The following is a 6,916-nucleotide window of genomic DNA, read 5'->3' as shown; positions in this document are numbered from 1 at the left end:
GGGTGAGGCTGACCTGGGAGAGTCAAAGGGCAGAGGGGTGAAGGCTGTTCTTAGGATTCATCGATTTGGGCATTGCCAGGACACAGGGGGCCAGTGGAGTTTCAGAAACACCCTACAGCATGTTCCCTTCCTTCTGCGTGCAGCCGTATATATTAATAAGGAAGCTATTTTGCTTTACCTATTCTGGGATAAATTCCCCAAAATAGTGAGAGACAGGAAGAAATGCTCTCCTCCCGCTCTGGCCTCCACCCCCACCCAGCTCCAGGATTTCTATTTCAGCTGCAAGTACCATAGCTGGTATCCTCCCCTCTCTCCTCTGGGTGAGTGGGAGGAGCTGCAGAAGATGTTAATTCCCACTCATCAAAGATGCACACTTTCATTTGGCTGCAGACAAGAGAAGCGGGGAATGCACAGAGCTGCAGACTGATCCATTAACTTACATTCTTCTCAGAGAGATTGAAAAGAAAAAAAATTACCAGGCTAAAGAAAAAAAAAAAAATTACCAGGCTGAGGAGAGCCTTTCTAGCTTCCAGAATTCGAATGACATTGTCAACCATATTGTGCTGGTGTGTCGCCAGAGGCCATATCAGAGTGTGCAGGACTTCTAGAAGACTCCTAAAGCCCCCAGTAGGAGGTGGGCAGCGATTTCACAGCCAGGCCTTGCTTGGGTTCAGGCTCCTGAGCATAGGGAATGTTCTAGTGGAGTTCTCCTATAGCACGGGGGTGACGGGGGAAGGCTTTCCTATCTTTGCAGTTGCACGTTTGCTGTTCTATTGTGGTCATTGCTGCTGGAGGGAGGTGCTCCGTTTGGAAAATTGACACAGGACATAGCTGAATCTGAAATTGAACTCAGGTTCTTGTCTTTATCATCCAGGTGATAGTCTGGGTCTGGTGGTCAGAAGCAGACCTCCAGATGACTTGGAGAGTGTTTCATTGGGAAACACTCCCAGGAAAAACCAGTAGAGGACCAGGGACACAGGATCAGGAAGAGAAGGAGACGAGGCAGGGGTGTAATGGTGTGCCACTGAGCACAGTCCCAGGGAGGGAGGAGGAGGACACACATATGACTCAATTCCACTGGAGCTTCGTTGTCAGTGTAGGTCATGCCCCAGGGTGTTCCTAAATAGGGATGAGTAAAGCTAGGACATTTGCACCCCTGCAGCCACAATCCCAGGTTAAAGATTTCCCCAGCTGACCTCAATGCTCCTGTGAGTAGGCAAAGTAGACCCTGAAAGTCCAAGGAGACATACAGAAGCCAAAAGTGTATGCCAAAGTGGAGGCATACAGAAGCCACTGTTCATAACACGTAGACAGGTACTCACCATTTCTGCGGCAAGTGACCTCAAGAGTTGACAGGCCTCTGAGACAGATGTGGAAAATTCTTCTTCATAGAATTGGCACCAGATTAAATACGATACATGAATGTACACCACCTAGACCTTATAATAGGGCTCAGACGTGGGGAACTCTCACTAAACAATATCGTGCTTATGGCGAAAATTGGCACAAACTTAACTTCTGTAGCCTACTAGGTCAGTCCTGGAAGGGAGATGGCAGATGTGAGTTCTTACCTACGCTCCTCCTGTCCCGTGGGAAGACGAGGCCCATCAGTTGACACACCCTTCCCCTGAAGGATCTTCGTGCTTTGCATACTTGTTGGAGCTGATATTCTGGCACCCATTATCAATCTGCCTGAGCTGGAGCAAATGAAGCATCTTCCAGCTCTAAGGTAACAGGAAACCCTCTCCCTGCAGATGCCCCCTTTACTGCTCCCTGCACCCTCCAGCATGGCTCCCCACCCCCCCCNATGGGGCTGGGGATGTGGCCCAGTGGTCAAGTGCCCCTGAATTCAATCCCTGATACATCATGCCCCCCCCCCGCCCCGCCCAGTGTGGTTCTCTCAGAATGCTCTCTGCTGGGAGGCTGGCTAATCATCTTAAAGATATGCATGGTACTCAAAACATTTGTGGAGCATTTCTTCTACTATGGCCTTCAGAGAAAGTCTGAGACTCATTGATCACTTTATTAAGCATGTACTATGTGCCACACACTCTGTTGAGGACTTGATAGGCATTGGTTACTTAATGTTCACGGTACCCTGCAAGGTGGGTACCATTATTATCCCCATTTAAAGATCTCCCCCAAGGATACTGAAGTTGGAGGGTGTTATATTCAAATCTGGAATCCCCTTCAACAAAGTCTCATGTGTTCAGAGGTGAGGATTTGGGAAAGTGAGTGGATGGTAAGTGTTAGGACATCATCAGTTGATGAGTCTATTGATGACTGAATGGATGACTGGGAGGTAGGACCTAGTTGGAGGAAGTGGGTCACTAGGAGGGTTGGAGGGGTTCATCTTCTCCCCATCCCCTTCTTCTCTCTCTCTGCTTTCTGGCTGCCATGAGCTGAGCAACTTTTCTCTACCGGGCCCTTCTGCCGTGATGCTCTGCCTCACCTCAGACCCAGAGCAATGGAATCAGCCCACATAGACTGAAACCTCTAAAACCATGAGCCCAAATAAATTTTCCTTCTATAAGTTGCTTTTCCCAGGTATTTGTCACATCAAGGCAAAGGTGACGAACACAGAGGGTGTCATAGTTCAATTTTCATTACTATAATGCAATGCCTGGATTTGGGCCACTTTATAAAGAAGAGAGGTTTATCAGCTCACAGTTCTGGAGGTTCAAGGGCATGGAGCAACATGCTCGGCTCCAATGAGGACATCATGGCAGATGGTTTCACAATGTTAGGAGTTGGTGCAAGAGGGAGTGATCACACAGCCAGACAGGAAGCCCGAGCAGCTGGGGATAGGCCAGGCTTGTTTTTGTTTTTAAAAATAACAACCTTCATCACAAGAACTAACCAGGGTCCCACAAGAACTACCTTCATCCCTCCAGAGGGCAGCTCCACCAATGGCCTCCCGGTAGGGTCCTCTCTTAAGGGTCCCACTGCCTCACCACCGCCAATCTGAGGACCAAGCTTCCAACACATAAAACTCTGGGGAACAAACCACATCCAAACCATGGCAGAGGGCCCAAGTGGCTTCCTGAAATCACACAGAAAGTGGTGTTGATCTCCTTCGCCCATGTTCTGGATCATGCGTAACAGTCCATTCAATCCTTAGAAGAAACCAATGTGTTCCCGAATTTTATAATACTTATTTGCTTATCTGTCTGCAAGATTTAATAGAGTTTAACTTCTTCTAAACCTAAAAAGGAAGCTCTCTCTCTTTTCTCTGCATTTAGAGGCCACCATCCACATTCCTTCAGCTCTTAGATCTTGGCTCTCATTCCTCACATCTTACATCAGGGTCACACCCCTACGTCACACGGGTTTTGGTCTCCCTCCTCCCTTACAGCTCTTCTGCAAATGATTCTTGGTATGTACGGGTGGACAACGGGGGTGGGGGGGGAGTCCTGCAAACTTTAAAAGCTGGTGTGCCTCATCACATGCTTGACAAGGGCCAGACTCCACCACGCCAAACAGGGGACCGAATGCCTCTGCCCCTCTGTGGTTCATTGTTCCAAATGCAATATTTCTCAGGATGACAAGGGCGTGGAATATTCTGGACCCTGATGAAGTGTCAGCTGAGTTATAGGTAGAATGATGGGGCTCCAAGATGAGTCCCTCCTGCTGAAGGAGTCGGGTACAAGGAGGGAAGCTACTCGAGGCCTCTGCCTGCCCTGCCCCCTGGGAGTGTGAAAGAGCTTGAGATGAGCCCACTCTGCAGCCCACCCCGACCCCCCTCCTCGCCAGCCAGTTGATCCAGGTGTCTGGGCACCAACCAACCCAGCCCAGTTCACTCCTCAGCCATTCTTCTCTCCTCTCTGCAATCTGAACACCCAGTACTGAGACACTACAGTTACGGGCCAGGCCACATGGGCCGTGACCACACAGACTCCATGTTACCCCGAGACTCCATGTCGTATAAGAAATGCTTCTCCCATGGGAACACCCCGCCTCTGTACCCAGCAACAGTTGCACAGCATGTTTGGCAACAAAAAATGGCAACTGCATTCTTACACAATGTAAAGTTGTTCTTTTTTTTGGTTCCCATTTCTCCTGGACAGTGTACCCTGTCAGAGAATGACTGTCCGGACATTAGTTATCATTCTTTCACTTGTACTCAGCGAGGGTCGTTTGGACCCACTTCCCCTTGGCTTATGAGTTTAGGTCTCATAATTTTTGTTTATGGTTTTAAATCATAGCAACACCCACTTATGATTAATGTACTGACATGCTTTACTCATGGTATAAAAGGTGGATTCAAACCTTGGGAGGGGGTCGAAGGGTGTGGACTTGCAGCCTGCCCCTTGGCTTGCCAGTTGGTGAGTCTAGACCCCCAGCAGGTGAATAGAGGTTTCTTCTCTTGCGTTAAGATTGACTTGGAAGGGAACCACCATTTGACCCAGCCATCCCACTCCTAGGTTTATACCCAAAGGACTTAATACCAGCATACTACAGGGACATAGCAGCTCAATTCACAGTAGCTAAACTGTGGAACCAAACTCGATGTCCATCAATAGATGAATGGATAAAGAAACTGTGATGTGTATATACACAGTGGAATATTACTCAGCATTGAAAGAGAATAACATGATGGCATTTGCAGGTAAATGGATGGAGTTGGAGAATATCATGCTAAGCAAAGTAAGCCAATCCCCAAAAAACCAAAGGACGAATGTTCTCTCTGATAAGTTGATGCTGTTCCATAAGGGTGGGGGACGGGAATGGAGAGAATGAAGGAACTCTGATTAGGCAAAGGGGAGGGAGGAGGGGGAGTTATAGGGACATCATGACCCTAGGTACATGTATGACTGCAAATGAGTGTGATGCTATATCGTGTCCAACCAGAGAAATGAAAAGTTGTGCTCCGTTTGTGTACTATGAATCAAAATGCATTCTGCTATCATGTATAACTCATTAGAACAAATTAAAAAAAAAAAAAAAAGATCAACTTGGTGATTTATCACAATCTCTCCATAATACTACGATCTCAAAGATTTCTCAATCTCTGGCCAAAGAGATTTTCACCATGTACCAATGTCCACTGTGGGCACGGCCCGTACCTTAGCAAGCACTGAGAGGAATGTAAAGACCACAGTCCCTGTCCCCCTAGGAGTGGGGCTTGCTGACCAATGCACAGCCCCCACCCCGCCACGGAGCCGAGTCAGCTAGTGACATTAGGGCAATTCTCTAGCCCTACTGCAGTACTGATTATTTTTAACAATCCTCCTTCCAGTGGCAGCTATAAAAGGGGCCCAGGTTGCCTGGGTGTAATTTGCCCTGGATTAAGTTGCTAAAGCCCAGTTCGTGTTTCATAATCGTATAAAAAGGGTGTGAGGCTGGGGATGGCTTTAATCCTTCAGCTTCCTAATTGTGAGGTGGTGACATAGGGCTTGCCTGCTTTAGAGCCAGGGGAGAAACCAATGTCCCCAGAGATTGTTACAGAGATTGAAAACAGCCAGTAGGGTCATCTCTGGGGGTGGTTGTCGGCTGTGCCTGGGGCGTTTCTTACTGGCAAGTTCACGTTCGTGCCCTCATATCTTGACAGATGGAGGAGGCTTGAAAACCGTCCGATGGGGAGAAGAAGGTGTGAGCCTGGCAGCGAAAGACGTTGAACAGGAATAGACAGGTTTCTAGCCTGGCTTATCTTGGCTGAAGAAGCCACCTCCCCAATGGGTCAGTCAGCTTTGACCTCTCAAGACTTTGAACCAAGGACGTAGACTCAGTCATGGGGGCCAATGCCAAGTGAAGCCAAGTCCTGTTCCGGGGCACTGTGGCTCTATGGCTCTGTGACGGTGGTCTCTGCTGCTCCTGTCACTATTTTTCCTGGATGGTTCCTCCCTTCCTGTCAACTCCTCTCCCAGACAGCTTAGGAGGCTTCTTACGCTGGAAACTTCTGCCCACCGTAAACCCCAGGCAGCCCAGCCTTCCAGGTCTCCTCCAGGAAGGCATTTCCACAAACACCCGAGCAGAGGGTCTATAATGCCTTCATCCTCACCTGACCTCACGGTGCAGGGTCTGGCTCGCCCCTGTAGCTCCAGTGCTGGGGGAACAAGCTTTGGAGCCACATCATTCAACCTGCAGCCAGCTGAGTCAGAGTCCAGAATATTCCACACTCGGTCATTTGAGCAATTTTGTATTTGGAACAATGAAGAACCCCAGAGGTGCAGAGGCATTAATGCTGTTTGGTGTGGTGAAGTCTGGCCTGTGGAGTGTGTGATGAGACACAGCTTTTCAAGCTTGCAGAGCCCCCTGTTGTCCAAAAGGACAAATGCAAGACATCAGGATGACTGACAGAGCCGAGCCACCCTGATGGGTGTGTGCTAACCAGGGGAGAGATCATTAGAACAGACCTGCACCATGAGGCAGGCGGACCAGCAGACACAGGATCTCCTGGGGATATGGTAGAAATGCCCCTTCCTGGGCCTCTCCCCCGACAGCAGGAGCAGAATACATCTTAGCAAGATCTGCTCCCATCTTGGCCACATTGTTCACTTCCACATTAAAGACGGAGAAATGCTTGTTCAGAGATGCAGTCAGCTACATAAACAAGATTTCTGGAGTTCTGGCTATTTTTCACATTAAGAAAAAAAGGTTGGGGTAAGGAACTGGACTGGGCCAGCCACACATGGACAACAGAAGAGAGGTGACACACAGAAATCCAGAGTGTAGACCTGGCTTCAGATCCCATGGCATGACCTGGATGACTGCTCAACCTCCCAGAGATTCAATTTCTTTATCTGCAAAATGAGAGCAATAACAGCATCAGCTTAAGAAAACTGCCGTGGGGTTAAATGAGAATGCACATATAAAAAGCTTGGGGACCAGGTCCTTCTTACATGTGAGCTACTGTTATTCTGTACCATCAAAATAGCTGCCTTTGTTTAGTGTTTACTGGATATTAAATACTGTG

At 48.5% G+C, this 6,916-nt stretch overlaps 1 long non-coding RNA gene across 1 annotated transcript in view; it reads left to right on the top strand.

Moving 5' to 3' along the window:
* Positions 1-5,689, top strand: part of LOC125613787 — a 9,901-nt gene extending 4,212 nt beyond the window's left edge. The window contains exon 4 of the long non-coding RNA XR_007344364.1: positions 5,552-5,689. This is a non-coding gene — a long non-coding RNA (uncharacterized LOC125613787). The remainder of the gene's footprint in view (positions 1-5,551) is intronic.
* Positions 5,690-6,916: the final 1,227 nt, after the last annotated feature.

Source organism: Marmota marmota, unplaced genomic scaffold (assembly GCF_001458135.2).
Source record: "Marmota marmota marmota unplaced genomic scaffold, marMar, whole genome shotgun sequence".
Classification (NCBI taxonomy): Eukaryota; Metazoa; Chordata; class Mammalia; order Rodentia; family Sciuridae; genus Marmota; species Marmota marmota.
The sequence above is the reverse complement of the archived record's forward strand: the minus strand, read 5'-3'. Positions and strand labels throughout refer to the sequence as shown.